Source organism: Mobula hypostoma, chromosome 4 (assembly GCF_963921235.1).
Source record: "Mobula hypostoma chromosome 4, sMobHyp1.1, whole genome shotgun sequence".
Classification (NCBI taxonomy): Eukaryota; Metazoa; Chordata; class Chondrichthyes; order Myliobatiformes; family Myliobatidae; genus Mobula; species Mobula hypostoma.
Window position 1 is genome coordinate 65,567,233 of NC_086100.1, and position 19,927 is coordinate 65,587,159.

Sequence of the window (19,927 nt, forward strand, 5' to 3'; positions counted from 1 at the left end):
TTCACATCTACCGTGATGAGGTGCTTTGGGAGGCTGATCCTGGCCAGAATTAACTCCTGCCTAACCAAGGACTTCAATTTGCCTACCATCATCATAGGTCCTTGGGAGGCACAGTCAGTGCGGATTGGAAATTATATCTCCTCCTCGCTGATAATCAACACCGGTGCACTTCAAGGATGTGTGCTTAGGCCACTGCTCTACACCCATGACTGTGTGGCTAGTCACAGCGCAGATCCCATCTATAAATTTGCCAATGACACAACTGCTGTTGGCAGAATCTGAGATGGTGGCAAGAAGATGTACAAGGTTGAGGACAGGTCAACTGACTGAGAGGTCGCAACAACAATCTTGCTCTCAACATCATTAAGACTTAGGATTTGATTGTTGACTTCTGGAAGGAGAAGTCGAGGAAACACACACCAGTCCTCATCGAGCAGTTAGTAATGGAAAGGGTGAGTCGGTTCAAGTTCCTGGGTGTCAGCACCTCTGAAGACCTAATCCCGACATATTGATGCAATTATGAAGACGGCACACCGACGGCTATATTTTGTTTGGAGTTTGAGGAGGCTTGGTATGGCACCTAAGATTCTAACAAATTTATACAGGTGTACTGTGGAGAACATTCTAGCTGGTTGTGTCACTGTCTGGTATAGAATCAGAAGAAGTTGCAGATGGCTATAAACTCAGCCAGCTCCATCATGGGCACTAGCCTCCCCACCATCAGGGATATCTTCAAAAGTTGATGCCTCAAAAAAGCAGTATCCATCATTTAAAGACCCCACCAACCAGAACATGCTGTCTTTTCATTACCACTATCAGAGCAGAGGCACGCTGTATGTTTTATGAACAGCTTCTTCCCTGCCATCATCAGATTTCTGAATGGACAATGAATCCATGAACACCACCTCACAATTTTTGCTCTTTTTTTATATACTTATTTATTTTTAATATATTTCCATAATTTTGATCATTTATAGTATATATTTTGTTTATTGCATTGTACTGCTGCCACAAAACAACAAATTTCATGACTTAAGTCAGTAATAATAAGCCTGATTCCGATAACATTTTTAACCAGCTTCTCATGAGGGACCTTGTCAAAAGCTGCACTAAAGTCTGTGGAAATCAAATCTACTGTACTACCCTCATTGATAAACTTTGTTACCTCTTCACAGAATTTAATCAAACTGGTCAGGAAGGATCTGCCTTTGAAAAAGCCACAGTGTAGTCTCTGATTAGTCCCTGCCCTTCCTAGTGATCTTTATCAGAATTATTTCCAGTCTCTTCCCTACCACTAATGTTTGGCTTACAGATCTATAGTTACTAGGCTTTTACTTGCTACTTCTTTTATTTTTTGAAGAGTATGACTATTTTTGCTGTACTCCAGTCAAAGGTACCTCATTTGTATCCAGCAAAGATTTAAGAATCACAGAAGTGCCATTAATCTCTTTCCTTGATTCCCACAGCATCTAATCCACAGATTTATTCATCTTTAAGCCTGTCAAGACATCAAGTACCTCCTGTTACATTATGAAAACCTACACTGGACTTTTACCTTCACCTTCATGGAAATCTGCAATGATGTTTTTTTTGTATTCACTTAGGACCTTACCTATCCCTTTTGGCTTCAAGCACAGATTGCTCTGTTATCCTTGACGGGTCCTATTTTTTCATTGGTTATTCTTTTGCCTTTAATATATTCATAGGATATCTTTAGATTTATCTTAATTCTGACTGCCAGTGATTTTTTTTGTGACATCTGTTTGCCTTAATTTCCTTTTTAAGCATCTCTACACATTATTTACACTCTTGACAAATCTCTTCATCATTCGTCCCTATTCCTGACATTGACTTCCTTTTGCATTTTATACAGTCTACGACATCCCCCTTGGTTTGTAAAATGAATGTGCTCTCTTAAATTGCAGTGGTGGTGTTCCCAATGCTTACCATTTGATCTGTGGAGCACAGATCTGCTTTTGGAGCAGAGAATAAATAATCCCTCTACTCTATTTGGAATACCCCTCCAATGGCCCATCACCAAGTCTCCCTAGCAAAGTGCTATAGAAAATAGAAAATGGCAAAAAATAGTCAGCAGGTCATACAGTGACTGTGCAGAGAGAAAAACAGAGTGAACGTTTCAGGTCAACGATTTACCATCAAAAGTAGAAAGCATGTTTTTACCTGAGGGGAAAACAACAGCATCATAGAATTAGAGACCACTACAGCCAACCATGTCAACCTATATCTCTGGCTAATCCCATCTCTCCGCTTCGAGACCATTGCCCTCCATACTTCTCTCAGCCATATATATATCCAAACATCTCTTAAATATTACAATTGAATTTGCACCTACCACTTCTGTTGGCAGCTCACTCCATGCTCTCACCACCCACTGAATTAACAAGATCCCCTTCAGGTTCCCCTTAAATATTTCACTTTTCATCCTAAGCCTATGTCTTCTAGTTCTAGTCTCACCCAACTTGAGTGGAAAAAAACTGCATGTATTTACCCTAGCAATATCCCTCATAATTTTGAACATATTGATCTCCCCTCATTCTCCTACACTCCAAGGAATAAAATCATAACCTGTTTATCTTTTCCCTATAAAGCACGTTCTTAAGTTCCTTAACATCCATGTAAATTTTCTCTGTACTCTTTCAAGCTTATTGATTTCTTTCATGCAGGTAGATGACCAGAACTGCACAGAATATCCCAAATTTGGCTTCACATCAAATTTGGTCTTACACAACTTCAACATTACATCCTAACTCCTGTACTCATTCCTCCGATTTATGATCTGCTGTCTCTCTTGATTTCTGTTTTGGATCCTCCTATGGCTGAGTTCCCCACCAGCAATTGGCCATGAAATAGATCTGATGACTGTTGAGAGGAAAAAGGGAGAAAAAAAAAGTGATCCTGATGTTCATTTAGCAGTTCTACATTGTTAGCCATGCAGAGTCTCCGTGAACTAACAAATTTTCTTGTTCTACCCCGATTTTCCGTTGATATTACTAAAGTATCATTTGCAAGACATAATGATCAAATGGAGGGTTGCTTGTACTTTAACCAAATCTCATATATCGTGTAATTGCCAACAAAATCTTAGCTGTTGTGTGCTGGGGCAGCAGGCTGAGGGTGGCAGACACCAACAGAATCAACAAACTTATTCGAAAGGCCAGTGATGTTGTGGGGATGGAACTAGACTCTCTCACGGTGGTGTCTGAAAAGAGGATGCTGTCTAAGTTGCATGCCATCTTGGTCAATGTCTCCCATCCACTACATAATGTACTGGGTGGGCACAGGAGTACATTCAGCCAGAGACTCATTCCTCCAAGATGCAGCACAGAGTGTCATAGGAAGTCATTCCTGCCTGTGTCCATCAAACTTTACAACTCCTCCCTGGAGGGTCAGACACCCTGTGCCGATAGGCTGGTCCTGGACTTATTTCATAATTTACTGGCATAATTTACATATTACTATTTAACTATTTATGTTTCTATTACTATTTATTATTTATGGTGCAACTGTAACGAAAACCAATTTCCCCCTGGGATCAATAAAGTATGACTATGACTATGACTATGAAAATCTTAATTTTTTTCTGCTTTTCTAAATAAATTTCAGGATGCATGTAAGATGCAGAAACAGTGACATTTTGATTTCAGCTACAACAATGCAGAAGTCTGATCTGCTCTTCCAGTGGCACTTACATCCATCCTGATAAAGGGTTTTGAGAGGCTGGTGTTGAAGCTATCAGCTCCTGTCTGAATGATGACTTGGATCCACTCCAATTCACCTGCCAAAGCAACAGGTCTACAGCAGATGTTATCTCATTGGCTCTTCACACAACCCTGGAACATCTGGACAGCAAAAATGCATATATCAGGATGCTCTTTATCAATTACAGCTCAGCACTTAACACCATCATCCCCTCAAAGCTCATCAGTTAACTCCAATATCCCCTTGTGCAATTGGATCCTGGGATTCCTCACTTGAAGGCAAACACTTCTCTCCACAATCTCCATCAGCACAGGAGCACCACAGGAATGTGTACTTACCCTCTGCTCTACTCGCTTTACACCTTTTAATGTGTCACTAAGTACATTTCCAACACCATATACAAGTTTGCTGTATCAAAGGTGGTGATAACACCAACCTCTCACTCAATGTTAATAAGACCAAGGAACTGATAGGAGACTTTAGGAGAGGGAAACCAGAGGTCCATGAGCCAGTAATCAACAGAGAATCAGAGTCGAATAGGGTCAATAGCTTTAAATTCTTGGGTGTCACTATCTCAGAGGACCTGTCCCATCATATAAATATTATTGTGAAGAAAGTATGACAGCACGTTTACTTCCTCAAGTTCTGCGGAGGTTTGGCATGTCATCAAAAACCTTGGCAAACTTCTATAGATGTGCGATGGAAAGTGTGCTGACTGGCTGCATTATGGGCTGGCATGGGAACACCAATGCCTTTGAGTGGAAAATCCTACAAAAGGTAGTGGATTTGGCCCAGTACATCATGGGTAAAACCCTCACACCTATCAAACATATCTATATGAAGTGTTGCTGGAGAAAAGCAGCACCCATCCTCAATGATCCTCACCACCCAGGCCATGCTCTTTTCTCGCTGCTGCCATCAGATAGAAGGTACAAGTGCCTCAGGACTCACACCACCAGCTTCAAGAACAGTTACTACCCCTTCACCATTAGGCTCTTGAACAAAAGGGGATAGCTAAACTTATTAAAGGACTCATTTAAAGACTCTGTTAAATTGTTATATTGGTGGATGTTATATTTTTATTTCATTCCTATTATTTATTGCTATTTATTTATATTTGCATTTGCACAGTTTGCAGTTTACAGTTCCTGATGTTTACTGTTACTGTTCTATAGATTTGTCTATAACTATGTGTGCAGAAGAAGAATATCAGTATTGTATGTGGTGACATGTATGTACTTTGATAATAAATTTTATTTTAAACTTTGAAAATAAGAAGGTACCATCGATGGAGATCAGAAAATTCCGCAGAACTTTTCTCATTCTTACAATTTCAAAGTTCAAAATAAATTTATTATCAAACTATATATACGTCACCATATTCAACCCTGAGATTCATTTTCTTGCAGGCATACTCAATAAATCCAAAAACCATAACAGAATGAATGGAAGGTCGCACCAACGGGACAACCAGAGTGCAAAAGACATCAACTGTGCAAATCCAAAAAGAAAATAATAATAATAATAAATAAGCAATAAATATTGAGGACATGAGATGAAGAGTCTTTGAAAGTGAGTCCAGCGGTTGTGGGAATAAGTCAGTAATGGGGCAAGTAATCCCTCTGTTATCCCTCTGGTTCTACACCTTGATGGTTGAGGGGTAATAACTGTTTCTGAACCTTGTGGTGTGACTCTTGAGGCTCCTGTACCTTCTTCCTGATGACTGCAGCGAGAAGAAATTATGACCTGGGTGGTGGGGGCTGCTGATGATGGAGGCTGCTTTCCTGTGACAATGCTCCATGTACTCAATGGAGGGGAGGGATTTACCCAGGTTGGACTGAGCTAAATCCATTACTTTTTATAGGATTTTCTGTTCAAGGGCAATGGTGTTTCCATACCAGGCTGTGATGCAGCCAGTCAATATACTCTGCACCACTCATCTATAGAAGTCTGCCGAAGTTTTAGATGTCACACCGAATCTTCGCAAACTTTTAAGGAAGTAGAGGTGTTGTCAGCTTCTTTGTAATTTCACTTGCATGTTGGGCCCAGAACAGGTCCTCAGAAATGATAACACCGAATAATTTAAAGCTGCTGACCCTCTCTATCTCTGATACCCCAGTGAGGACTGACTCATGGATCTCTGATTTTCTTCTCCTGAACTCAATAATCAGCTTCTTGGTCTTACTGACATTGAGTAAATTTGTTGCTGTGGTACCACTCAGCTAGATTTTCAATTTTGCTCCTATATGCTGATTCATCACCACCTTTGATTCAGCCTATGACAGTGGTGTCGTCAGCAAACTTAAATATGGCATTGGAGCTGTGCTTGGCCTCGCAGTTCAGTGTAGAACAGAGGGCCAAGAACACAGCTTTTTGGTGCACATGTGCTGATGGAGATTGTGGAAGAGACGTTGTTGCCAATCCGAACTGACTGAAGTATTCAAAAGAAATCCAGGTTCTTTCTTACCAGAGGATACATGAAGTACTTAGGTTGTCTTGTGTTATATAATCTCTGCAACTCTTGTCTATGGTTATTTAAATTACTTTAACATCAGTTAGGAAGCAGGACACCCTCTTTTCAGTTTCAGTTTTGTTGTCTTAATCCGTCTGTCTCAAAGGACATTGGGTGATGATGATCATCATCACAAGCCTGGGCAGAAGGTATGGAGATCCTGAGATGTCCAGTTGTCAAGATACCCCTCTTGGCCTCACCAGTGAAGTCCAAAGGAAAGCTTATGAAGCAATATGTTTGGCACCAGCTCAGATGCAGGAGCTGCCGGCAGGACGATCAATGACATCCAGCCAGTTTAGGGGCTCCACTCCAGATTTTCTGTATGGGTTTACTCCAGTAGCCTTCGTCTCTCCTGAGGCTGCCCACAAGGCAGTGGTGTTATTTACCCATAGCTGAGGATCTGGCTCATGAGCGCCACGGTGTGCCCACACATTGGTGGGCTTGAGTGCTACATGTGCAGGGGCCAGACCTCCTCCCTGTCCATTGTAGTTTAGCCTGAATCCAAAAGGAGTTCAGTTTCTGTGTGTCACCAGTGAGGAGGCACTACGTGAGGCTTGCTTTTGGAGAGGCTATATATTGATAGGGAAAGACCTACACATTCAGCTCTTGTTTTCACAAGACTGCTAGCCAGCAGTGGAAGCTGAAAATGAGAGTGACAAGCACTACACACTACACCACCATACTAGATGCATCACAACATCCATTTTGACACCCTTAATTACAGTATGTCATTGAAAATCATCACTTGCTTATCATTGGAAAGGAAAACAATCTATATAGTGGCACGAAGACACTATTCTGTTACAAAGAATGCCAACTTAGCATAGCAAGAATGCAAAAACTTGTCGGGAAAAATATAGCTGGTTTACTTTCTTATTCTGCATAACATGCTTGGAAAAGAAAACATAGTGAATTACTTCTTAATCTATCGGGAAGAAAAAACAATTATCTAATTCTAATATGAAGGAGGCCAGAGCTTCAGGCAGATCCCACGTAATATGAAACTTTCTGGCTCAGATACGTGGCTTAGTTCCAGAGGAAAGATTGTCCAAGAAAAATTAATTCAAAGTATGAGCATGGCACAACTTTATTTGTGGTCATATGCACAGAAGTGAGATAAATTACTTTAGAGTCAGACTTGGTGCAACTGTTATTCTGCACATCATTTTGCCATGTGCGAAGTAAAATGGTTCAAAGTTCAAAGAAAACTTATTATCAAAGTACACCCCAAGATTCACAGTAAATATAAGAAACACAATTGAACCAGCGAAAGACTGCAGCCAACAGGATGGACAAGCAAACAGTGTGCAAAAGATGACAAACTGTGCAAAACAAAAAAATCTATATATTTTGAGAACATGAGATGAAAAGTCCTTGAAAGTGATTCAATGGGTTGTGGGAACAGTTCAAAAATGGTGCGCATGAAGTTGAGCGAAAGAGAAATAACTGTTCCTGAACCTGGTTGAGTGGGTCCTGAGGCTCCTGTACCTTCTTCCTGATGGCAGTGGTGAGAAGAGAGCATGTCCTGGAGGCTGGTTGTCCTTGATGATGGATACTGTTTTCCTGTGACAGCACTCTGTGTTGTTATGCTCAATAATGGGGAGGGCTTTACCCCTGATTGACTGGGCTGTATCAACTATTTTATGTAGAGAGTTCAACAAGTCCCCTCTAAAATTTTCCCATCTATCCACCAATGTATTGGAAACATGGAGCTGAGGAACTCATAGAAGTTGTGGGGAGTGATTGCAATTGTGTGTGCAGATACAGGTTTGCTTAAAGAAACCAGTATGATGTCCATTCAAGTTTTGTGGCAAGCATTCCTTAGGTGAAGTGGTTATGCTTTAGGAGATAGAGAAATCATCAGTTTGAGAGATGTAAATTCATTTAGAGTAGAGACTTCACAGCATCAAGAGTTAATGATGTATTGTTGAAGCAGAGACATTTACTGTAATTATGGAATGATAAATGTCTTGTTTGCAGCTTCACTTGACCACAGTTGAGGATCGCTTCAGTTTACTTCCAAAAAGGCAGGAATAGGATGATTCATACTTTGGCAGGGAGTGGTTATAAAGGCACTTCGGGGGGCTTCAGATCTCTTCTGCCTGCATCCAACCGTGGCTACCAGCGCCAATTATCTGGCTGTGTTTTGGAAGGGAGAGTAAAAGACTCTTTTTTTAACATTAACATTTTGGAGTCTTTGTTGTAAATCAGGAACAGGGACTAGATGGTACTCCATTGGCATTCCTGGAGGGATACTACTGGTATGTACTTCAGCTTCTGCAGTCAATGAATTTATAATAGGTACTCCTGTACCTAAATTGTGGACAATCATTATAGCAAAAAATTCTGGGACCAAACACAAGATACAAACAAGTAATTAAAGCGTAATTCTTTACATCTTTACTGCATTGAGATTATATTTAGTTAAAAAGGGTAAATAGATCAATATCTCTGTGTAAGAAAAACAGAATGAACCTGTCTGCGTGTTACGAAGATGCAAAGATAGAAGGATCACAAGAAAATGCATTACAGGTCTGATCAAGATGTGCAGTTATTTTGCCTGTGATATATAAGAAACATTTCTGATCTGCTGGACGTGGAGTGGGGGAGGATGTTCCCTATTCTACATCAACAGCAGTCACAACTGATGACAGGCAGAACATATTTCGGCACAATTAACATCTTGTCAGCACAACTGGTTTTAATAGATGACATATCTAGTAAGTGTTTTAAAATGCCAAGTCACAGTAATCTTCCAGCCTAAGAAAACCCTTGCACTAACTACATGCTGTGTAACCCATAAATTCATCATTACTTCAGAAGCTTTAACCTGGTTTACAATGAGTGAAAGGTCACAGGACAACATCCTACCATTATTAACTTACAGGCTGCAGCGCAATATGTATTTTATTCCTCTTAAGCTGCTTCTCCTTTAGCTCTTATCCTAGCCGGAGAAAAAAGTGTGGTATATGACCAGGAAGCTTGGGCATGTTAGCCTGTGTATTGATTATAGCCATGCCATTTTCATATACTTGAAATAGATGGTGACAAACTGCATTTATATCTTAGTATTTTAAACAAGCATGCAATGAAGATAATTCAGATAAATGTTCTTAAGTAATAATAGCAAAAAATGGTGAAAAGTTACACTTAAGGCATTATATGGAGACTCGCATCCCTGATCAAATGGCTGAAGCGACTCAGTGGGTCAAGTGTCCCAGTGCATCTGTGGAAAAGGAATGGGCTTGACCTGCTGAGTTCCTCCAGCATGTTGTGCTTCGCTCCAGATTCCAGCTTCTGCAGTCTCTTACATCTCTGTCTTGTATTCCTGATTTTGAAATCAATAAATTTACCAACATAGACACATTACTGTGGCCGGGAAATAGAGCAAAATAGGTTAAGTGTTTGTGGATAGGATTATTTTCCTATTTGGTCTTTTTACTTAGAATGGGGGAAACAGTGATAAAAGGTGTCAGGCCGAAACTTGCCCATTCACATGAGATCTTGACTGAGTCACAGTGATCTTCAAAGAAGGGTATATTTTCAGAGTTGTGCTGAGATACACATCAAGGTAATTGTACAGATCTTTATAATATCAACATGATTTTTGGGATCTTTATGTTCAGAATTCCGTTTCTAGCAATCATGAAGTGTTAGTTGTCATTATTTGCTGGTTAAATACCAGAGCAATTTGACCCTTGGGCAAATGCAGTTTATTGTGGAATGATGGTTGAAAGGTTGAGTGGAGTTTTGACGGAGGTGGTGTATTCACAGACCTGACTGTCCAGGTAGGCCCATTGACTCTGCCTGCTCCTGCTCCACTGAACTCACGTTCTTGACTCCATTCGATTCCCCTTGTTTCAGTCCCTTCCCACCTACATCTGTAACACTTCACATGCTCCTGATCTTCTCAACAACTTTCAAATCCCTGGGCTTGACCACCACATTTCCACCCTGGATATCCAGTCCCTATATACTTCTATCTCACATCAAGAAGCCCTCTGCTTCTTTCTCAACAAATTACCCAACCAGTTCCCCTCCATCACTACCATCCTCCATCTGGCAGAACTGGTCCTCACCCTCAACAATTTCTCCTTCAGTTCTTCCCACTTTCTCCAAAACTTAAGGGGTACCCGTAGGCAACTGCATGGACCCCAGTTTTGCTTGCCTTTTTGATGGCTACATCGAACAATCCATGTTTCAAGCCTTCCCTGGTAATGCTCCCCAACTCTTCATACACTACATTGGTAACTGTGTTGGTGCTACACCATGCATCCATGGTTGGCTCATCAATTTCATCAACTTTGCCTTCACTTCTGCCTGGCCCTTGAATTCATTTGGTCTATTTTTGAAACCTCTCTCCCCTTTCTCAATCTCTCTGTCTCCATCTCTAGAGACAAAATTTCTATCAATTTTTTTTATAAACCTGCTGATTCCCATGGTTATCCTGATTATACTTCTTCATACCATGTCTCCAATAATGCTATTTCCTTTTCTCAGTTCTTTCATCTCCACCACATCTGTTCCCAGGATGAGATTTTCCTTTCCAGCTACACCACAAAATACTGGAGGAACTCAACAGGCCAGGCAGCATCTATGGAAAAAAGTACAGTCAACGTTTCCGGTTGAGACCGCTCGGCAGGGCTGGAGAAAAAAAAACGCTGAGGAGTAGATTTGAAAGATGGGGGGAGGGGAGAGAGAAACACCAGGTAAAACTGGAAGCGGAAGGATGAAGCAAAGAGCTAGGAAGTTGACTGATGAAAGAGACAGAAGGCCATGGAAGAAAGAAAAAAGGGGGGACGAGGAGCGCCAGAGGGAGGTGATGGGCGGGCAAGGAGATAACATGAGAGAGGGACAGGGGATGGGAAATGGTGAAGTGGGAGGGAAGGCATTACTGGAGATTTGAGCAATCGATGCTCATGCCATCAGGTTGGAGGCTATCCAAACGGAATATAGGGTTTTATTCCTCCAACCTAAGTGTGGCCTTTTCCTGACAGTGGAGGAGGCTGTGGATGGACAGTGGAGGAGACCATGGATGGACATATCGGAATGGGAATGAGAAGTGGAATTAAAATGGATGGGCACTGGAAGACCCTGTTTGTTCTGGTGGAAAAGCTTGGCAAAGCAGTCTCACAATCTACTTCGGGTCTCATCGATATCCAGGAGGCCACGCCGGGAGCACCAAAGACAGTAAGTAACCCCAACAGACTCACAGGTGAAGTATCGCCTCACCTGGAAGGACTGTTTAGGGCCCTGAATGGTAGGGAGGGAGGAGGTGTAGGGGCAGGTGTAGCACTTGTTCCGCTTGCAAGGATAAGTAGCAGGAGGGAGATCAGTGGGGAGGGACAATTGAACAAGGGAGTCACATAGTGAGCGGAATGCTGAAAGTTTGACGGGGGGAGGGAGGGAAAGATGTGTTTGGTGGTGGGATCCAGTTGGAGGTGGCGGGATGAAAAGCCTCATCCTGAGCGTGGAGTCAGAAGAATTGAGAGAAGGGGATGGTGTTTTTATAAGTAGCAGGGTGAGATGAGGTATAGTCCAGGTAGCTGGGAGAGTCCGTTGGTTTATAATAGACATTGGTGGATAAGCTGTCTCTGGAGATAGAGACAGTGAGATTGAGATTGAGAGAGGGGAAGTGTCAGAAATGGACCAGGTGAATTTGAGGGCAGGGTGAAAGTTGGAGGCAAAGTGGATGAGGTGGATGAGTTCAGCATGGGTGCAGGAAGCAACACCTATGCAGTTGTCAATGTAGCATAGGAAAAGTGTGGGATGGTCACCAGTGTAGGCTTGGAACATAGACTGTTCCACGTAGACAACAACAGGCAGGCGTAGCTGGGACCCATGCGACTGCCCATGGCTACCCCTATTGTTTGAAGGAAGTAGGAGGACCCAAAGGAGAAATTATTTAGAATGAGGACAAGTTCCGCTCGGCAGAGGAGAGTGGTGTTGGAGGGGAACTGGTTGGGTCTGGTGTTCAGAAAGAAATGGGGAGCTTTGAGGCCTTCCTGGAGGATGGAGATATTTAGGGATTGGACATCCATATTAAAAATAAGATGATGGTGGCCAGGGAACCTGAAATCCTACAGAAGATCAAGAGCGTGTGAGGGACTGAACCGGGGGGGGGGGAGGGGGATAAAACAGAGTTGAGGTATGCAGATATGAGTTCAGTGGGGCCAGGAACAAGCTGAAACAGTGGGTCTACCTGGACAAGCAGGTTTGTGGATTTTGGGTAGGAGGTAGAAACGGGAAGTGCGGGGTGCGGGAACTCTGATGTTGATGGCGGTGGGTGGGAGATCCCAGTGTCAATAAGGTGTTTCTTAGTGGGGTCCTGTTCGAGGGGTAAATAAGAGGAGGTGTCTGAGAGTTGGCACTAGGCCTGAGCAAGGTAGAGGTCAGTTTGCCAGACTACTACAGCAGCCCCCCTTAACTGTGGGTTTGATGGCGAGGTTAAGATTAGTGCGGAGGGAGTGGAGAGCCAAGCGTTCGGAAGGAATGAGATTGGAATAGGAGAGAGAAGTGTTAAAGTCTAGACAGTTAATGGCAATGAAAAGGTCCAGAGCAGGCAGAAGACCAGGGCGGGTTGTCCAGGAAGAGGAGGAGGGTTGAAGAGGAGAGAAGGGCTCACTGAGCTGTGGGCGCAGGAGAACAAAAGTAAAGCCTTTAAGGCTGATTTATACTTCTGCGTAGGTTCTGCACCGTAGCCTACGCAAGTGGCCTACGCCGTTGTGAGCATTTACACTTGTGCACTGGTGTGTCTGCGTCGCTCTGCAATTCACCGCCAAAACGCTAGTTGGCAGTAGGGTTTCTATGCCACTGTGTTGAGTTTCTTCATGTTGAGTTTCTTTGTGTAATTCAAACAATGGCGACTGAAACTGAGCGCATCATGTTGGAGCAACACACATCAAAGTTGCTGGTGAACGCAGCAGGCCAGGCAGCATCTCTAGGAAGAGGTGCTGCCTGGCCTGCTGCGTTCACCAGCAACTTTGATGTGTGTTGCTTGAATTTCCAGCATCTGCGGAATTCCTGTTGTTTGTATCGTGTTAGAGTTGGAGCTAATAGATGTTGAACAAGAGTTACTTTTATTGAAGTTACTGTAACGCAGAAAAGAGAGAAGACGTCGGAGGAGATGGTGTGTACGACTATTGAACGGATTGAGACAGAAGGAGGGTGAATTTTCTCTGCTTGTCCGGCCACTGAGAGACATGGATGAGGAAATGCATTTCAAATATTTTCGGATGTCAGCAGGTAGATTTGACGATTTGACGAGAAGAAGCAACCAAAAATGAGAAGGAGGAACTGCGATGCTACCAAGTGGACCAATCACAGTTGTTGCGGTCTGCGTCACTGTGACGCATAGTTATATTTTTGGGGAGGTGTGTTTCAGGCTACAGCATAGGGTACGGTGTAGGGTGCACGGCTACGCTGTACCTACGTCGTAGATTCGACGCAGAAGTATAATAAATTGACCTTTACTGTGGACAGAGTGTTCTGTCTCAGAGAGGAGGTTGGAGGAAATGGTGAAAACCCGGCATGGATCAGAGCTGGGATCGAAAGGGGGAAGGGGATTGGTGGTGTTTGAGGATAAGGGAGGTTCGGAGTGTTCAGGGATGGTGAAGTGAGAGGAAGATGGAGTCTCTGAGGACCCAGGAGCTGGCGGTGGGATCTGAGAGAGACAGAATTGCAGAGTGGTGGTAAGGGAAGGGGAGATGAAGGCTCCAGCGGCAGCATGTGAAGACCCGGTTGGGAGGTCAAGGCTGGAGTCGGAGTTGGAGGTTGCGCAATCGGCACTTTAGCGACGTCCGAGGTCATTGGAAACTGCATTAATGCAGTGGAGTTCGGGTTTTGAGTCCGCTCTGGAGTGTTAGAACAGTTGAGATCAGCAACAGGAATCGTGGTCTGGAGGCATCCAGGCCTGCTGGTGTCGGAGTCAGCAGGTAGACGGGCGATCTTCCGATCCTTTGCAGGACACGAGAAAGTCAAAGAACCGGTGATTGAAATCGTGGATCCGGCGGAGGATGAAGAAGAGTACAGGTTCATTCTAGGTGGTGGAGAGAGAATCCTGGAGTTGAGGAAGTGGCTGGCATAGGGACAGCAGGTACCTCCTCATTGCAGAAAGCATGGTGCGTAGAAGGCAGTGGGAGGAGCAGTCAACTGAATGTGAGTACCTGGGGTCCTCAGAGGGCCCAAATCGAGAGGCTTGAAAATGAATCTGGAAACCTGATAAGCTGACAGTGAAGACATGTTGCCAGAAAAGATACACCTCTGCTATCCTGAAAATTTTCCTTTCCAAGATAGCAGAGGTATCCTCCTTCTTCAAAGAATGGGTGGTCCCTTCCTCCACCATTGATGCTACCCTCACCAAGATCTCCTCCATTTTCTGGACCCCATCTTCCCACTGCCTTAACTGATCATTCCCATTATGATTCACTTGTCCTTTCATCTCTTTCCATTACTCCTCCCTCCTGAACATATCTCTGCAAACGACAGAAATGCTACACCTGCCCATTCAACTCCATGCAAGGCTGAAAACCGTCTTCAGTCCTTCCATGTGAGACAACACTTCAACTGCAAATCTGTTGGAGTTGTCTATTGTATACACTGCTCTTGATAGACTCCTGTACATTGATGAGACCTGATGTAAATTGGAGAACCTCTTTCTCAAGCACCTCTGCTCCACCAGCCAAAAATGGAATTTACCGGTGCTCAACCATTTTAACTCCTATTCGCATTCCTGTTCCATCATGTCAGTCCATGGCTTCCTCTTTTACCATAATGAGGCTACTCTCAGGGAGAAGATGCAACAACTCATATTCCATTTAGGTAGCTTCCAACCTGATGCCATGAACATCAATTTCTCCTGGTAAGTTTTCCTCCGTCCTCTTCCCTCTTTTTCTATTCCACACTCTGGCCTCGTACCTAGTCTCCTCACCTGCTTATCACCTCTCCCTGGTAGCCCTCCTCCTTCCCTTTCTCCCATGGACCACTCTCCTCTCCCATCAGATTCCTTGTTCTCCAGCCCTTTACTTTTTACACCCACCCAGCTTCACCTATCACCTTGTAGCATGCTCTCCTTCCCTTCCCACTACCTCCTTTACACTGGCAATTTCTCCTTTCCTTTCCAGCTTGACCTGCTGGGTTCCTCCAGCATTCTGTGTGTTGAACAGAGGTAACTGTTTCTATCAGTAGGTTCAAGATTCAAGGTATATTTAATATCAAGGTATGTGTGCAGTATACAACCCTGAGATGCGGCTTCCCCACAGACTGCCACGGAAAAGAAAACCTATGGGATCCATTCAAAGAAAAACATCAACACACTAAGAAGATGAACAAATTGCGCAAGTGGCAAAAAACGAGCGAAAAACACAGAAAATAAACACAAAAATCAAAAGTGTCCAGGCATATTCAGTTCAGTTCAGTGTTTGTTATGTGCAGTCTGTCCTGATTCAAAATTGCCCAAAATAGCAACAAAGAAAGGAGTGACCAGAAACCAGAAGCATATCATAACGTGAACTAGAGTCCAATCCACAATCTGCCCTGATTAAACCTTGCCCAAGACCCAAACTCCACCACCATCCTCCAACAGTATGAAGAGAGAGAGACAGAGAGAGATGGAGAGGGGGAGAGACGGAGAGGGAGAGGGGGAGAGACGGAGAGGGAGAGGGGGGGGAGAGAGAGAGAGAGAGAGAGAGAGAGAGAGAGAGAGAGAGAGAGAGAGAGAGAGAGAGGGAGAGAGACAGAGACCATCACACACAGACACCTTCCGCCAGCAGCAACAAATGAGAGGCTGGTAGATGGTGATGAACACCCATATGCACTCCACATTTGCCTAGATGATTTCAATCTTCTGTGGCACTCTAGTCTGTGAGATAGGCAAGAAATCGAGCCAATCATGGGCTCGCGCCCCATTTGCAGGCTTCTTGGCCTCGAAGCTCCACCCTTCACCGGAAGCCTCATGGACCACCCTTAGAGTCAGCAGACTGCCAGATTGCTCTATGGGTCTAAAAACACCACCAAGATGTACATCACAGGCTCCAACAGTTGCAGAAGCACATTTGAAAGAAAAAGAAGATGTAAAAGAAGTGAAAGGAGTTTTGTGAACCTTCTGGAGGATATCACCCTCAGTCGCATTGTTTGCTGGCACCATCTTCATCCAGAAAATGTTTCTGAGACCAGAGAATAGGATTTAAAATTTTGGGCAAACAACAGAACATTTTTTTCAGTCAGGGAGTAGTTATAATCCGGAATTTACTTTCCAGGAAAGGTGAAAACAGAATTAAGCTGTACCTTCTAAAGGGAATAGGATTGTCTCTTGGGAAAAGACAATTTATAGGACTGTTAAGAAAAGGATTGATAGGTTAATTCTACTAGGAAGTGATGGGTTGAAGAGCTGCAACAATTCTATGATTGTGACGTGGAGAAACAATAGGCTTAACTGTTAATGCACATCACCAAGGACTGCTCATCAAGAGTATCTTTTGCATGACACTCATTTTTGCATTGTTCTCTAGAATCAAAGTGTCCTTCATGTGCTGAAAATCCTCACAGAATGAAGATGGAACAGGTGACAATTTGGCCAACAAGACTCCTTTTATTCCAAGAGCATCGTGAATGCAGTAAAGCATCCCAAAACACCCTGCAGGAGTATGAGAAAAATGCCTGATGATCTGACACATCAACAAGTATTAAGGCAGGTGATTAAGAGCTAGGTTGAAGAGATAGATGTTGAAGAGTATTAGAGATGGATGGTCAATTCAGGAAGGAAATTACAATGCTTAGAGCATTAGAAGCTGAAGGCAATGCTGCTGGTGAAGTCATTCATTAACTTCAGTGATAATCAAAAGGCCAGAACTGAGGAAGTAGCTATTTTGAATTGTTTGAGTGCTAGAGGAGATTGCTGATAGATGAGGAGCAAAGTTGTAGTTTTCTCGTGCAGTGTGTTGAAACTCTGACTAAACACCAAGTTAAACTGGAGCCAATGAAGACAGAGGTAGTAAGGTTAACCGTTTACTGTTCACTCTTTCACATTAACATCGTATGTTGAAAAGGCATTGCCTCTATGATGTTTCTTTGTTGATAGAAATGGAGTCTTTCACAATCATTTTGCATGCATGAGCCTCGCTTCCGTTGTTTTTCAACGAACCGGAAGTTACCGACAAGACGCTGCGAAACCGGAAATGATGTCATGACATGCCGCGATATACCATAGGCAATAAATTTTACTTTTTGTTAAACTGTAATGTAGTTATCAACCTTCGACTTTAACCAGAAAATAGTTACAAACAAATGACTTAAAGTGGAAATTTAATAAAGTTAAATAAACGCCTTAAGGGCAACACAAAAGTCATGTCAGGACTAGGAAACACAGATGAAGCTATTAAAACCAAAATTTAGCTTATCTGGTAGCTCATGTAGGTCAGAGGTGGCGAGTGAATGGGTCCTCATGGACAAGAACTCCGGCTGGGCTTGGGGATAGGATGTAGGACTGGGAGACTAGATGCAAACAGGCAAGCACTGACTATCATGGGCAGAAGTTGCTCAAACTCTAGCTACCTCCTGGCCATATAAAATTAGGATTTAAAAACTTGCCTCTGTTTCTGATCCATTCATGCTAGACACAAGAAGTAGCTTTAGGGTTCTGTGCATGTAATAGTCATTGATTAGCATAAATTCACGAGGCTCCTACTTGAATCAGGGGGGCGCCTCAGCCACTAGTCTTTAAGATAGCTGCAGGGTAGAAAAAAGAGAAGTAAATAGCCCACTTTGATTTTAACTCCTGTACTGCCCGCTTTCTTCCAGGTGGAGAGAATTAAAATTCCCCATCGATTCTTCCCCCTACACTGCCCCATCGATGTGAGTTAAACAACTACACCACCTACTGTTCAGAGTGGAGTCAACACTTTTACTCTTATTTGAATATTGTGGCATGTTAAGATCAAGATACCTACTTTAAATAAAAGAACAAATAAAATTCCTCAATAGTGAGAGGAAAATAATTCTGCATTTGTACAGAGAAATGTTAGGAGAATTTAAAGCAAACAGTTGATTGTCTTACATGAAATCTACAAGCACCTAATAAACACTGTGCAGATATTCGTTGGTCCCTGGTTGGTGTGGTTAAATTGGCAGCATGTGACAAGGCAACAAATGTGATGGTCTAAGTAATCCTGCAAAAATTTAGGGCTGATGGAGGTTGAGGGCGGTGCAGTGACACAGCTAGAAGCGCTCCTGCCTCACTGAGACAGTATCCAGATCCTTAACCCTGATGCTGATGTGTAGAGTTTGCATATTCTCTCATCACCACAATACCTCCTACAGCTCCAATTTCCTTCTGTATCCTAAAAAAATACCTGGGTGGGTCGGTTAATTGTCCACTAAAAATTTGCTGCTGGAGGGTAGATTCTTGGGGAGAAGGGTTGGGGAAGAGAGTTGATGGGAATCTGGGGAGAATACAATGGATTGGGGAGGGATTAATGTTAAACTAGACACTTGATGGTTGGCATGGGCCCAGTGGGCTGAGGGACCTGTCTGCAAGTTACATTTATGATTCAATGGCACCTCAGCATTATGCCATATAAAACAATCACAACATATTAAATACAGCAAAAAGCTAATCTATTGTCAGTGCAAAATAAGAAAATAACATTACTCACAAATGTACTTTGGACATTGAGCAGAGTATGTATACCATTTACAATCTTGAGATTCACCTTCCTGCAGGCAGCCACAAAACCAAGAAACACAGTAGGATCCCCCCCCAAAAAAACACTACAAAGACTGTCACACATCTAATGTCTGAGAAAAGGTTGTCATACAAAAAGGGAAAGACATACTAAGGTGGGGTTGGATGACGGTAGTGAATAGTGAAACTGAGACATTCAAGCATAAATTGGGGTCTGTGGGTTCACATTTGGATTGGAATTCAAGGCATATTATATGCCTTAAGATTAATATGCCGTCATTGAATAAGATTGACTAGGAAGAGGCTGTGGATGTTGTGTATTTGGATTTTCAAAAGGCCTTCGATAAGGTGCCGCATATGAGGCTGCTTAATAAGATGAGAGCCCATGGAATTATAGGAAAGATATTGAAATGGGTGGAGCATTGGCTGATAGGCAGAAAGCAAAGGGTGGGAATAAAGGGATCCTATTCTGGTTGGTTGCCGGTTACTAGTGGTGTTCCGCAGGGGTCGGTGTTGGGGCCGCTTCTTTTTACAATGTATATCGATGATTTGGATTATGGATTAAATGGTTTTGTGGATAAGTTTGCGGATGACACCAAGGTAGGTGGAGGAGCAGGAAATGTTGAAGAAACGGAAAGGTTGCAGAGAGACTTAGTCAGTTTAGGAGAGTGGGCAAAGAAATGGCAGATGAGATACAACGTTGACAAATGTACGGTTGTACATTTCAGAAGAAGAAATAATCGGGCAGGTTATTATTTAGATGGGGAGAAAATTCAAAAATCAGAAGTGCAAAGGGACTTGGGGGTCTTCGTGCAGGATACCCTGAAGGTTAACCACCAGGTTGGATCGGCAGTAAGGAAAGCGAATGCTATGTTGGCATTCATTTCAAGAGGAATAGTGTATAAGAGTAAGGAGGTGTTGATGAGGCTCTATGGGGCATTAGTGAGATCTCATTTGGAATACTGTGTGCAGTTTTGGGCCCCCTATCTTAGAAAGGATGTACTGATGTTGGAGAG